Consider the following 14,769-nt stretch of genomic DNA (forward strand, 5'->3'; position numbering starts at 1 on the left):
CAGGCAGGCAGGCAGGCAGACAGACAGTCAAACAATCGGCAAGCAAAGCTCAGCCAGCCTGAACAACAAGGAAAAAATATTTAAGAGTTGTAGGGTCTTCTACTAAACAAATTACTCTGTTTGGAATAACCTACAGTAGAAATTACAAGAAAACTATGTTGAGAATACAGTCATAACTCTCCCCAAAATGCCTATTTAGGAGTAATTATTATCCCAGTTTATTATTCTTGTACAGATGATCTCCAACCATATTCACCCAGATAGCCAACTTTCAGCTCACATTAAGTTTATTCTAATAATGCAATGAGACCTAGAAACAGGATAATGAGAATGTACAATATAGCTTAATTTTTAATGCCCTTTCAGTGGAATACAAGATAGGCAAATGATTCTGTTCTAATAGCATAATGCATGAACAGGAAGAGAAAGTTATGGGTGGGGGAAGGGAGGGAGAGGGAGAAGATATTGTCTCCTAAATTTGGCATGCAGTCCCCAGCACATTATCAAGAAGGGATTGGATCTGTTGATGACAAAACATTTCCCATTACTGGTAGAGCTTTTGCTACAATCCATTATATATCTTTTTACATTAATGCATTTTTTTAGAATTTGTTCCAGGTGATTTCTGACAATCAAAGAAATGGAATATGCGCAGTAAAACATAAACATGGGAGGGAGAGGGAGGGAGAGAGAAGGAGGGAGAGGGAGGGAGGGAGAGAGAGAGAGGAAGAGAGAGAGGGAGAGGCAGGGAAGGAGGGGGAGGGGGGGAGAGAGGGAGGGAGGGAGGGAGGGAGGGTGGGGGAGAGAGAGAGAAATGTAACTTTGCTTGCAACTAAAATGAAAAAAAAATATTGTTCATAAAAAAATAATGATTATAACTTGTCTGTTGGGATGGCTATTCCAGAGAAAATTGGGTATAAAGAAAAGAAAAATTCATGGTGACATGATTGCAGTGTTCCAGTATTTGGAGGGGCTGCCACAAAGAAGACGGGGGTCAACTTATTTCCCAAAGCAGCTGAAGGCAAGGCAAGAAACAATGGATGGAAACCAATCAAGGAGAGAAGCAACTTGGAATTAAGGAGAAACTTCCTAGCAGTGAGAACAATTAACCAGTGGAACATGTTGTCTTCAGAAGTTGTGGGGTGCTTCATCACTGGAGGCGTTTAATAAGAGACGGGACATTCTAAAATGGTATAGGGTCTCCTACATGAGTAGGAGGTTGGACTAGAAAACCTTCAATCTCCCTTCCAGCTCTATTCTGGTTCTGTAATTTGGATAGTGATCTCTAGTAGAGGATGATCCCACCCTGTTTGAAGATTTCAAACTGTAGAGGTGGAAATGTGAACTGACCTGGCACCTGAAGAATAGAGATGTAAGCTTGTGAATTTATGGCTACATTGATTGATTGATTGATTGATTGATTGATTGATTGATTCGATTTATATGCCGCCCTTCTCCGGAGACTCAGGGCGGCTTACAATGCGTTAAGCAATAGCCTTCATACTTTTGTATATACCTGCTTAGTAGGGCTTTCGCCCCCCCCTAAGCGGTGTTCTTTTTTTATACAAAGTCAGCTTATTGCCCCCACAATCCGGGTCCTCATTTAAACTACCTCGAAAGGATGGAAGGCTGAGTCAACCTTGAGCCTGGTGAGATTTGAACTTGCAGTAATTGCAGGCAGCTGGTGCTACTTAACAGCACTTTAGTCTGCTGCGCCACCAAGGTTCTTCTTTTATATTTTTTTTATTTATGCTTATTTATGTTTTATTCATGTTTATTTATGTTTTGGTCACCACAATGTAAAAAAGATATGGAGACTCTAGAAAGAGTGCCGAGAAGAGCAACAAAGAGGATTAGGGGACTGGAGGCTAAAACATATGAAGAACGGTTGCAGGAACTGGGCATGTCCAGTTTAATGAAAAGAAGGACTAGGGGAGACATGATTGCAGTGTTCCAATATCTCAGGGGTTGCCACAAAGAAGAGGGAGTCAAGCTATTCTCCAAAGCACCTGAGGGCAGGACAAGAAGCAATGGGTGGAAACTAATCAAGGAGAGAAGCAACTTAGAACTAAGGAGAAATTTCCTGACAGAACAATTAATCAGTGGAACAACTTGCCTCCAGAAGTTGTGAATGCTCCAACCCTGGAAGTTTTTAAGAAGATGTTGGATAACCATTTGTCTGAAGTGGTGTAGGGTTTCCTGCCTAAGCAGGGGGTTGGACTAGAAGACCTCCAAGGTCCCTTCCAACTTTGTTATTCTATTCTATTCTACCTTGTAGAACTAACATTTCCTAGAGCAGGGGACCCCAAACTCTTGAGTTTATCATGAAATGTCAGATTGTTCACCAAATGCTCCACCCAAAAATTATTATATGAATGTAATTTAACAGATACTAACTAATGGCACTATGAATAATAACAACACCAACTCCTTGGCTAGTTCCGTTAACCCTTGGCAGTCAATACTGACTGCTTTGGAGAACTCTGGCCAAGAGTTAACTTGGTCATTTCTTTTACTTAGTTAATAGCTGGGAACAAAAGGATGCTAATCCATTTGTGATTGCCCAAAGCTTAATGCAATACAATTCTGAATCCTGTTCATCTGATGGTTTTCCTAATTGGCACTCAGTAGTTAGATGGTGCTCAGTTTATGGCAGATAGCAATGAGAATCTCCTAGTAAAACTATTACTTTGCAAGGTGCGGGTAGAGAGATAATCAAATCAATATTAGAAATGCCTTTTTAAAAATAAATGCTGCTGTGAAATTACATATGAAAAATGTAAACACAAACGCCTCCTGGTAATACACAGCTGACAAAGGAGAAAAAAAATGGGGCAGTGCCATGCTTCTAAGGCTGTGGGGCAATGCAAGAACAGAGACATCAGTGGCAGGCGCCCAGATTCTCTATACAGAAGGATCTGCAGATAAAACTTGGCATTTCCAATTGAAAAATCCAAAGTATCTGTCCAATGGGGAAAAAAAAATTGTTGCCAGTTCCAGTCTTGGAGCTTATAATCAGATGTTTTGACTCTATATAGAGAGCTTTGTATCTTTTTATTTATTTATTTATTGGTTCGATCTATATGCCGCCCTTCTCCGGAGACTTACAATGCGGCTTACAATGCGTTAAGTAATAGCCGTCATACTTTTTGTATATACCTGCTTAGTAGGGCTTTTGGGCCCCCCCTAAGCGGTGTTCTTTTTTTTTTATACAAAGTCAGCTTATTGCCCCCACAATCTGGGTCCTCATTTTACCTACCTTAGAAAGGATGGAAGGCTGAGTCAACCTTGAGCCTGGTGAGATTTGAACTTACAGTAATTGTAGACAGCTTGATGTTAATAACAGTGCTTTAGTCTGCTGCGCCACCAGGCTCATTGGTTCCTTGACACTTTTGACAGACCCTGCATGCACCTCTGGTTGAGCTGGAAAAATCTTAAGAACCGTTTTAGGGAACCAGGCATTTTGAGCTGCTTATTGTGCACAAATAATGCAAGGCTTTTTACACTAATGCTGCTTGACATCTTATATCCAAAAGATTCAAGGCTAGATTCATAAAGATCCCCTTTGAAATAAGAGGCTGCCCTTGTGAATTAGGTGCTGTTGAAATGTTGGCTTAGTTAGATCCTCCTATTCTGACTTTCATAAAGTCCCACATTGTGCACGCCTAGCCTGGCTTTTGTGAGGCTTCAGAAGTCGTGTTCAACATCTTGAACCACACCTCATTTTCAAAAGAGGAAAAGAAAAGAAGGAAGGAAGGAAGGAAGGAAAGAAGGAAGGAAGGAAGGAAGGAAGGAAAAGGAAGGAAGGAAGGAAGGAAGGAAGAGAAAGGAAGGAGGAAAATAAAGGAAGGAAGAGAAAGAAAGGAAGAAAGGAAGGAAGGAAGGAGGAAGGAAGAGGAAGGGGAAGGAAGGAAGAGAAAGGGGAAGGGGAAGGAAGGAAGGAAAAGGAAGGAAGGAAAATAAAGGAAGGAAGGAAGAGAAAGGAAGGAAGGAAGGAAGGAAGGAAGGAAGAGGAAGGGGAAGGAAGGAAAATAAAGGAAGGAAGGAAGAGGAAGGAAGGAAGGAAGGAAGGAAGGAAGGAAGGAAGGAAGGAAAAGGAAGGAAGGAAAATAAAGGAAGTAAGGAAGAGAAAGAAAGGAAGGAATAGGAAGGGGAAGGAAGGAAGGAAGAGGAAGGAAGGAAGGAAGGAAGAAAGGAAGAAAGAAAGAAAGAAAGAAAGAAAGAAAGAAAGAAAGAAAGAAAGAAAGAAAGAAAGAAAGAAAGAAAGAAAGTCCAGACTTCTACCAGCAATTTTGTCTTATTTCCTAATAAATCTTATAAACTGGAATGTAAAGATGTCATCTATGACACACTAGAGGGCAGACTTTCCCACCAGGATATCGTATTCAGCTTGTATTGCAAGCCCATTATCTGGATGGGGAAAATGAGGCAAATAGGTACAGATTATGTTTGAAGATGTGCATGGAAACATATTTGCTCACATTGGTCTGGATGTCCTAATTAGAAACTGGGTTAAAACCATTAGTGGCTCAAGCTTCCTTCCAGGATAGGAGACTAAACTATGTATAACCAGTGATAGGAATCATTTAATTTATTTTATTCTGAATTTATTTTATTGATATCCCTCCTTTATAGGTAGTCTTCAGCTGCAACGGTTCATTTAGTGACCATGAAATTTACAATGGCGCTGAAAAAAGTGACTTAAGACCGCTTTTCAAGCTTATGACCGTTGTAGTATCCCCATTGTCACGTGATCAAAATTGAGACACTTGGCAAATGGCTCGTAGTTATGACGGTTGCAACGTCCTAGGGTCACCTTTTATGACCTTCTGACAAGCAAAGTCAGATTCAGTTAACCACCGTGTTCCTAACTTAACAACTGCAGTGATTCACTTAACAACTGTGGCAAGAAAGGTCGCGAAATGGAGCAAAACTCACTTAACAACTGTCTGAATTAGCAACAGAATTTTTGGGCTCAGTTGTGTTTGTAAATTGAGGACTTACCTGTGTTATTTTTACAAATTAACTTAAGGCAGCGAGCACACACTTTCCTCCTTCTATTTACCTCACAAAACAACCCCGTGAGGTGGTTTGGGCTGAGAGAAAGTGAGTGGGCCGAAATCATCAATAGCTGATTTTTCATGGTTTAGACAGGATTTGAACTCACGGTCTCCTGCCTTCTAGCCTGGTGCCTTAACCACTAGATCCGTGATGGCGAACCGATGGCCCGCATGCCAGAGATGGCACGCAGCGCCCTCTCTGATGGCATGTGAGCTGTCACCCCAGTTTAGCTCTTCTGCGCATATGCGCACGCCTCCCGCAAGCCAGCTAGTCTTTGGGTCTCTGACGCACATGTGCATGTGGGGGCGCGCACATCCACTGGGAGCGGGGTGCATGCGGGGGGGGACGTGTGCACATGCAGGGGGCGGCGTGCATGCAGGGAGCTGCGTGCACATGCACGGGGGAAGGGTGCACATGCAGGGATCACATGCACATTGCATTTTGAGGGTTCGGGCATGCATTTGTGTGCACACACAAGCACTTTGGGCACTCGGTCCAGAAAAGATTAGCCATCACTGCACTAGATCAAACCGGTTCTATCAAATTGACAGAGAAAGAGGTGCCATCCTAGGACACAGATCCATCAGGGAAAAAAATAGATTAAAAGCAACATTACTATTAGATTATAAAGATCATGGTTATTATAACTTCTGCTCTCTACAGATCTCTCACCTTTTCTCCAGCAGAAGAGTTCAAAGAGTGACATTTCAAAGAGGAAGTGGTAGAACTGGGGTGGGTGGGTGGAAGCTTTTTTTTTTTTTTTTTCAAATGAAATCATCCCGATTCAGTGATTCAATCTGAAGCATCAAATCAAATCAATTCACTTTCCCAAATCTAATTACAGGTTGAAATTCAATCAGCTGAATAATTGGGCTCAAATCAAAGATTCGAATTGGTCTGCAGTTGAACTTCCTGCCGTAAACCATTTAGGTTTGAGTTTGCAATATTTCTTAAAATATTCGTTTTTTTAAAAAAAGTACATTGGCACAGGCATTTAACATGCTTTTATAACTTTTTTTAAAAATAAATAAATAAATAAATAGCGGATTGCTGCATTTGTAGAATGAATAACCCAATAGAAATTTATATGCCAATGTTCATAAGAAATAGAAAAGTCTGAAAGAGGTGAGAATCCATTCAGATCAGGGGTGAAATGTAAAATTTGTTACTACCAGTTCTGTGGGCATGGCTTGGTGGTGGTGGGGTAATGTGACTGGATGGGCATGGCCAACTTTTTTTTTTTTTTTTTACTTTTCAAAGCATTTTTTCTAATGCTTTTAAAAAAAATACTTCTCAACAGATCAGTTGCCAACGGAGCAGCAAATAATTCAAAAAATTTACACTTGTGCAGAAATGGATAGACTAACGTTGAAATTGAAAGATAAGGAAGACTCACAGTATTTTAAGATATGGGACAGTTGGTATGAGTGGATAAACCAATGGAAAAGAAAGTAAAGTCAAAATTTAGTAAGAAATTAAAAGTAATAATTATACACCGTCATTAAGGAAAAAAAGGGAAAGTCCTAGAAAGTACATGCAGGAGATTGCAAGTCCCAGGTGGCTTGAAAGCAGGTTGGCAGGCAGGTAAGAGGCTGGGTGGGGTGTTGTGTCTGAGGGCTGTGCAAGATGTGAGGAAGTTGCAGCAAGGGTCAGGAAGGGTGTGCAAGGATGCACAGGGTTGCACCAGGGTGCAAGGGAGGCATAGAGAGGGTTAGGAGGATACGTGAGGGTGCAAAGGACATGTAAGAAGGATTGGGAAGGATGTATGGGAGGCATGGAAAGGCTTAGGGAGCGAACAGAAGGTTGGTGTGATGAGGGTTGAGGAATATGTGCAAGGATGCATGAGTGATGAAAGTGACGAGTGCAGAGCAGAGGTGGTATTCACTTACCTTCGCTACCGGTTTGCAAATGTGACCGCACGTGCCACCTCCCTGCAGACGCAGGACCTTCTGTGTATGCGCAGAGCATCAAAAATGGGATGTGACGACATCCGGGTGGATGGGCGGAGCCTCCTGCACCCGCTGCTACTGGTTCTCCCGAACTGGATAGAACCAGCTGAATACCACCACTGGTGCAGAGGGGTTGGGGAAGGATGCACAGGTTACCATAGCAACTTGCCACCTTCCCAACTGGCTTCCCCATTGACTTTCTGGGGAAGCCTGGAGGGAAGGTTATAAGTGGCAATCGCATGATTGGGCAGTGCTGCAGTCAACTGTAATTTCAAACCAATTGCCAAACTCCTGTCAGAGAGAGACTGATCGAACCAGGGGAAAGAGTGAAGCAGGGAATTAGTCTAGAATCATTACATAGATACAAGAGGGCAAGGTCCAACCCCTACTCCTGGGGGGAGGATATTGCAAAACCTCCATTCCCACCCCACTCCAGGGGAAGGATACTGTAAAATCCCCATTCCCTCCCCACTCCTGGGGGAAGGATATTGCAAAATCTCCATTCCCACCCCACTCTGGGACCAGCCAGAGGTGGTATTTGCCGGTTCTCCGAACTGCTTAAAATTTCCACTACCGGTTCTCCAGAACCGGTAGTGGAAGCTCCTGTCCGAACCTGCTGGATTTACCCCTGGATTGCAATCATGTGTCTGAGGGAATGCAGGGATGGTTGGAAGTCCGAACATCAGTCATAACCACCATTCATGCGGCACCATCATAGCTTTAAACAGTCTCTAAACAAAGGGACGTAAGTAGAGAACTACTTGTACGGTCTCTTGCTTAAATTGAGCAAAACTCAATACTAGATGTTTCTTCTTAACGATTGAAATTCTATGTTTCTGTGCTAATGTCAGTGGAGTGAAATACTCGCTAAATGATGGAACTTACTGTTTTCCTTTATGGATGGAGAGAACGAGCAAGTGAATGTTGGGACTTTTATCTATCACTTTCCCTGCTGGCAGTTAATGGGCGCCTTAAAAGCACAAATAGAGAATGCTGCATATTTATCTGGCATGTCATAAGGTAGCGAGATGGAGACAACTAATCAGAGAGAAATGCCTGGGGCTCATTGTTACAATCTCATCCTCCATAGCAATTTTGGAAATGAAGAATAACTTAATTACCACATATCACTTGGTCTACTTTATTTGTTCTTGCGGCTGTCCCCTGACACTGCAGCCCACATTCCGACATAGACACGGCAGGCAGCGAAATCATTCTTTGATTAAAAAGCCCTGTGGAATGCTGAACCCCTGACCCGTTTCAGGTTTCCAAGGAGCAGAAGTGAACGGTACCAGAGCCAGAGATCAGAGGCTATAAAAATACGCCTGACCCTATAAAGGAAGAGAATCCATTATTGGATGGCATGTTGACTTACAAAGTGATGACCCAGGCAGAGCAGAGGGGGAGATGATTGACTTAATAAGGGAACACGCTGGTTGTTTTGAATAAGGGTTGAAGAGAGAGAGAGAGAGAGAGAGAGAGAGAGAGAGAGGGAGGGAGGGAGGGAGGGAGAGGGAGGGAGGGAGAGGGAGGGAGGGAGGGAGAGAGAGAGAGTAGATTGGGAAGTTTGATGTTTGCCTTCAACTGTTGGTGCATGTGTGTGTAGATTGACAAGACGGTTGTTAAGTGAATTACGCTCCATTTCTTCAGAGACAATTTGAAGTTACAACGGCAGTGAAAAAAGTGATTTATGACAGACTTTCACACTTAGGACCACTGCAGGAACCCCGTGGTCCAAGGGTGAAATTCAGCAGGTTCTGACAGGTTCTGGAGAACTGGTAGCAGAAATCTTGAGCAGTTCGGAGAACTGGCAAATACCACCCCTGGCTGGCCCCAGAGTGGGGTGGGAATGGAGATTTTGCAATATCCTTCCCCCAGGAGTGGGGAGGGAAGGGGGATTTTGCAGTATCCTTCCCCTAGAGTGCAGTGGGAATGGAGATTTTGCGATATCCTTTCCCCAGAAGTGGGGAGGAAATGGCTGTCCGGCCCATTTGGCGGCTCTCGATATGGCATGCGGCCGAGGTCCCCATGAGTTTGGTAGCCCTGGAAACCCAAAGACAGACAGCGGGTGGAACAGCGCATTATGAGCCCTGGTGGTGCAATAGTAAGAATGCAGGATTGCAGGCTAACTCTGCCCACAGCCAGGAGTTTGATCCTGACCGCCTCAAGGTTGACTCAGCCTTCCATCCTTCCGAGGTTGGGAAAATGGAGACCCAGATTGTTGGGGGTGATAGGCTGACTCTGTAAACTGCTGTAAAGCACTTGGGAGTGCTATATAAGTCTAAGTGCTATTGCTATGAGAATTCTGCCATATCAGAAAACACCCATTCCTGGATCCTGCTGGTTTTTGCTCTTTAGCAGACAGGACCTGCAACATACCTCTTCTTCTGGATCTGATGGGATGGGCAGGTGACAGTCAGGCTGAAGCGGTTCCTCAAAGAACTTGGCCGCAATCCATGAAGGGCTTTAATGGTCGAAAATGCCACCTGGTTTTGAATAAGAGCATGTCTTATTTTCTACCTTCTCCTGCTGCGAAGTATGACACTGGGTGGTTGAGTCTTGAGAAAAGACAGCTGAGGGAAATATCAATGAGAAGGGTCAGGGGTTCTTCTATCTCATTCTTGAGTGTAGCATAAGGAAGACTAATTCTACATGAATATTAGAAAGCGGGTGGGAGAATCTTGCTTAATAGAACAGCTTGACAGTAGAAGCAATTACTCAGAGAGGTGATGGACTCTTTCTCTGAGGGTGTTCAAGTAGAGGCTAGGCTGCCATCTGCCAAGGAGGCTTTAATTTGGATTCTTGCAGAGGGTATAGTATGTTGTATTATATATTATTATTATTATTATTATTATTAATAATAATAATAATAATAATAATAATAATAATAATAATAATAATAATAATAATAATTTTATTTCTATACTGCCCTTCTCCCGAAGGACTCAGGGTGGTGTACAGCCTATTTAAAAACACAAGACAAACATCAATTTAAAATTTAAAATTATTAAATAAATTTGGCTCCATTTAAAACCCCAGAAATTTAAAATATATAGTATAGTATAGTATAGTATAGTATAGTATAGTATAGTATAGTATAGAATAGAATAGAATAGAATAGAATAGAATAGAATAGAATAGAATAGAATAGAATAGAATAGAATAGAATAGTTGGAAGGGATCTTGGAGGTCTTCGAGTCCAATCCCCTGCTTAGGCAGGAAATCCTATACCAGTGATGGCTACCCTTTTCCAGACCGAGTGCCCAAAATGCTTATGTGCATGCGCGAATGTGAGACTGCACGTCCAAACATGGCCTCCCGCATGCGCCCTGCCCCCCCACGTGTGTGCACGCTCCCCGCACATGTCCCACACCCCCACACATGCACATGCGGTCCCATGCATGCCCCCCCCCACGCATGTGCGACAGAGACCAAAGACCCGCTAGCCGGTGGGAGGCATGCATGCATGCACGGCACAGCTAAACTGGGGCAACTGCTCGTGTGCCCAGAGAGAGGGCGCTGCGTGCCACCTCTGGCACACATGCCATAGGTTCACTATCACGGCCCTATAGTATTTCAGACAAATGGTTATCTGATCTCTTCTTAAAAATTTATTTATTTATTTATTTATTTATTTATTTATTTATTTATTTATTTATTTATTTAATTTTATTTTTATACCACCCTTCTCCAGCGGGACTCAGGGCGGTGCACAGCCAAAATAAAACATAGTATACAAAATTTAAAAACAATTTAAAAAACAATTAAATAATTTTGGCCCAATTAATTTAAAACAACCAAATTAAAACCGAATTAATTAAAACTGAGAGGATGGGATCAAGCCAGCCTGGCTAGATGGAATAAGTGTGTTTTCAGGGCCCGACGAAAAGTCTGGAGGTCCGATATCGTGCGTATCTCAGGGGGTAGGTCGTTCCAGAGGGCTGGTGCCGCTGCAGAGAAGGCTCTCCCCCTGGGGGTCGCCAGCCGGCACTGTCTGGCCGACGGCACCCTGAGGAGGCCCTCTCTGTGCGAGCGAACCGGTCGGTGGGAGGCTATTGGCGGCTATTAGCGTGTGCATGTTTGCGTGTTTGCGTTTGTGTAAAATTTATGGCCTAAAAATGGCCTTCCAAGTGTAGCATTAATGATTCTGTGCTTATGCCCAATTGGTTCCTGATCGACCATCTAAGGCTGAAAAACTTTATATCAGTAATACAGCTACCACTAAAATGTGGAATCCTTCTATTTGGTACCCCAAACCAGTGGTGGGTTTCAAATTTTTTTACTACCGGTTCTGTGGGGATGGCTTGGTGGGCGTGGCTTGGTGGGCGTGGTAGGGGAAGGATACTGTAAAATCTCCATTCCCTCCCCACTCCAGAGGAAGGTTACTGCAAAATCCCCATTTCTTCCCGATCAGCTGGGACTTGGGAGGCAGAGAACAGATGGGGGTGGGGCCAGTCACAATTTTTACTACCGGTTCTCCGAACTACTCAAATTTTCTGCTACTGGTTCTCCAGAACTAGTTAGAACCTGCTGAAACCCACCTCTGCTCTAGATCTTCTAACATCAACAGTAGATGTAGCCGAGTTTAATATTTGATGATAGCAAAAATTCATCTGAGTTGTGGGTAGCCAAAGTACCAGCAAACACATCAAGAAGTGACAAGTGGCAGCTAAAAAGAAAGGTTAAATGTATTTCTCTGTACTTCCTGCCCCCTGGCTGTTTCTTAAAACTAATAAAAATGCTAGGAAGATTTTTATTTTTCCCATCAGAGAGGGAGAGGAAGTGTGTCCGTATTTATGAGGATGACAACACTGTGTTTTGTTTCCCAGAGAAAAGGTGTATTTATAAGTTATGTCACTGTCCTCATTCTTTGAAATCTTTTATGTTTCCACACTAAAGGAGAGTGAATGGGCATTTGAGGGCCTTTTCTTCCCTTCCAAATATTTACCGAGTGAAGACCATTTATTTATCTCTATTGATTATTTAGACATTGCACCTTCCACATAAAATCAGATTCCTGCGGGAACGAACAGAGTAAGAATGGGAGAACACAACGGAGTAACAATAGGAGAAAACAAATAACTATGCTAAAGGAAAGGCAGCCCATTCAAAGACAACAATAACAACAACAGCAAAATTGGTCATTAAAACGAACAAATGAATGGTTCTTAAAAGCTTTGGGGAAGAGCATTTTTTTCTCCACCACTTGGCGTCTAGGGGAATAGGGAAGGGATTACATATAGTCAGTGGTGAGATTCAAGTAATTTAACAACTGGTTCTCTGCTGTAATGATTTCTACCAACAACCAGTTTGCCAAACTGCTTAGAAAGTTAACAACCGGTTCTCCCGAAGTGGGGCGAACTGGCTGAATCCCACCACTGCATATAGTCCTTAACTTACAGCTATTGTTTTGACCTAGGCTTCCTTAGACAGTATACAGCACAAACTTAGTCCCGGCAAACCTCTTTAATTCAGACGGCTGTGAATTATTGTCATTCCCAGTCAAAAGGCTCATCAAACAGTCTTGCAGGGGAGTGTTTACAAACACTCACCTTATCTCCCTTGGAATGCTGCCAGAGAACTAATTGCCACACGCAGGGCAAGGCCAAACGTAGCACAGAGTCAAACGGGACTTTTCCTCAGCTTTTACCGACCAGATGAACTAATTGCTTCCTGCAAAAGCTCACATCCCCGTTCGCTTCTCTTTTAAGACTTATGGGAGGAGCCAATCACCTCCAAGCCTTACTCCCAAGTTGACCCTGTTTTCTTAATTGTTCATGTCTCCTGGCAGCTCTGCGCATGCGCACACTGGGAACAGGCTCACACTGTTCTTCTGCCTCGCTGATGTCAGACTCCGGAGGCAGCAAAGAACTACCAGATGGCCTTGGCCCCCTCTCTGCCTCCGACTCAGAGCCATCGTCCGAGCCTTCCCCAAACTCCAGGATTGGCCCACATTCCTTCCCAACCTCCTCACTGTCTGACTCTGCTGCCAGCTCTGCTGGCCACTGGGCCATAACAACTATTTGTTTATTGATCATTTGAAATTACAAACAGCACTGAAAGAAGTGACCTACGACCATTTTTCACACTTACGAATGTTGCAGCATTCCCCATGGTCACGTGATCTAAATTGGCAACTGAGAGGAATTTATGACCGTAAGATCACTTTTTTGCAACCTTCTGACAAGCAAAGTCAGCGGAGAAGCCAGATTTGCTTAACAACCATGTTACTAACTGCTAAGGGGCTGCCACAAAGAAGAGGGGGCCAGCCTATTCTCCAAAGCACCTGAAGACCTGGACAAAAAGCAACAGATGGAAACTAATCAAAAAGAGAGAAGCAACCTAGAGCTAAGGAGAGTGAGAACAATAAATCAGTGGAACAGCTTGCCTTCCAAAGTTATGAGTGCTCCGTTGATGGAGGTTTTTAAGAATAGAATAGAATAGAATAGAATAGAATAGAATAGAATAGAATAGAATAGAATAGAATAGAATAGAATAACAGAGTTGGAAGGGACCTTGGAGGTCTTCTAGTCCAACCCCCTGCCCAGGCAGGAAACCCTACACCACTTCAGACAAATGGTTATCCAACCTCTTCTTAAAAACTTCCAGTGTTGGAGCATTCACAAGTTCTGGAGGCAAGTTGTTCCACTTATTAATTGTTCTCACTGTCAGGAAATTTCTCCTTAGTTCTAAGTTGCTTCTCTCCTTGATTAGTTTCCACCCATTGCTTCTTGTCCTGCCCTCAGGTGCTTTGGAGAATAGCTTGACTCTCTCTATTTTGTGGCAGCCCCTGAGATATTGGAAGACTGCTATCATGTCTCCCCTGGTCCTTCTTTTCATTAAACTAGACATACCCAGTTCCTGCAACCGTTTTTCATATGTTTAGCCTCCAGTCCCCTAATCATCTTGGTTGCTCTTCTCTGCAGTCTTTCTAGAGTTTTATTTGTTCAACTTTGTTGTGTAAACAGCCTTAGCAAAAGAAATGTACATTTATTTCTCTAAAAATCTCTGTCAGAACCTACTTTTTTTTTAAAAAAAAAAAAAACCTGTTCAGAAAAGACAAAGTAAATAATGAGAAGTAGTTGGTGATTCTACTGGTGAGATCAAATTATTCAGGGTGGTTATTTCCCAGCTAGATAAACATGCGTTAAAATGAACAAATACAGTTAGAATAGATGACTCCTCCATTTCAATTTGTCATTTTTCAGTTCACTCCATCACTTTTCCACCTCCGATGGTTAAATATAGGATTTTCAACAAAAAAAAAAAGGACCTATCTGGAAATATTCTATATTTTTCTTATATACAATTTCACAATAAAATATAGATTTCTGTAAGCTATTTATGTGCTGCTTTTAAAAGCATATTTTCACGTAGCGTTTCTTTCTTGGGGTGGCCATTTCTTTCTAACACACTGATTTCTTTGCACAGTTCTTTGTGGGGAAGAAAAATGCACCTGCTGATTTGATAGATTTGACAAACTTTTGCCAGAATGCAGACTGGCCAAACTCTTCCTTATCCCTTAAAATGTGATTCACACATTTTCACTGCAAGTAAGTACATAATGATTCCCACTGGGATCAATTTATACCAGGGGTGTCAAACTCAAGGCCCAGGGGCCAGATCCGGCATGCAGGGTGCTTAGATCTGGCCCACAGGGCCACCCTGGAAACAGTGAAGGACTAGCCCGTGGTGCCTCTGCCAGGAAAAACAGGCGCAGGAGGCCATCGCAACTGAAAATGGAGCTCACGAAGGCTGT

The sequence above is a fragment of the Pituophis catenifer genome, unplaced genomic scaffold, assembly GCF_029215685.1.
Source record: "Pituophis catenifer annectens isolate HBS135680 unplaced genomic scaffold, rPitCat1.0.hap2 SCAF_9, whole genome shotgun sequence".
NCBI classification, from domain to species: Eukaryota; Metazoa; Chordata; class Lepidosauria; order Squamata; family Colubridae; genus Pituophis; species Pituophis catenifer.